Below are 728 nucleotides of genomic sequence, written 5' to 3'. Positions count from 1 at the left end.
TCGAGGACGAACGATGGGTAAATTGATATCTATTGTAACGACCTGTTTAGTCGTTTTGAGCAGTAGAGTTTATTCTGGTAAATAACTATCAGGGTCGACGGACACCACGACGGACCGTCGTGGGCACGACGGACCGTCGAGGGGGTCTCGTTCCAAAACACTTAGATTCTGAAAATTTGGGTACTGAGATCGACTCTCTGAACTTCACGACGGAAATGGCAGGACGGACCGTCGTTGGCACGACGGACCGTCGCAAATCTTTCCACAGAATTAACTCTCTGAACTTTGTGACGGACCTGCAGGACGGACCGTCACAGACATGACGGACCGTCACAGGCTGCGTAACCCTGACTGGGTCGGAATTCTGCTAAAGTTTTAAAGGGGCGTTTTGGACTATTAATGCTTATAATTATAAAGTTAGTGGGTTAATATAAATAATTCAATTACTTGGGGGTTAAAGGAGATAACCTTGAAACAAAAAGTGGGTTATTTTTATCATCTTTTATACTTAATTATATGACAATTAGGGTAAAAAAAAAGGGTTTTTTGAATAAGAAAAATAGAAAGAACAGAGAGAGAGGGAGAAACGAACGAGCGAGAGAAGAGAGAACGAAGAGGAAAGCGAAGATTTTGGAAGTAGCTTACGTGATCACGAATTCTTCGGTGGAGGTAGGTTATAGTTTATGCTATTTCATAGTAAACTCTTAATAGCGAATGATATGTATTGG

Source organism: Solanum pennellii, chromosome 4, assembly GCF_001406875.1.
Source record: "Solanum pennellii chromosome 4, SPENNV200".
Lineage (NCBI taxonomy): Eukaryota > Viridiplantae > Streptophyta > Magnoliopsida > Solanales > Solanaceae > Solanum > Solanum pennellii.
Note: the sequence above shows the minus strand (reverse complement) of the source record.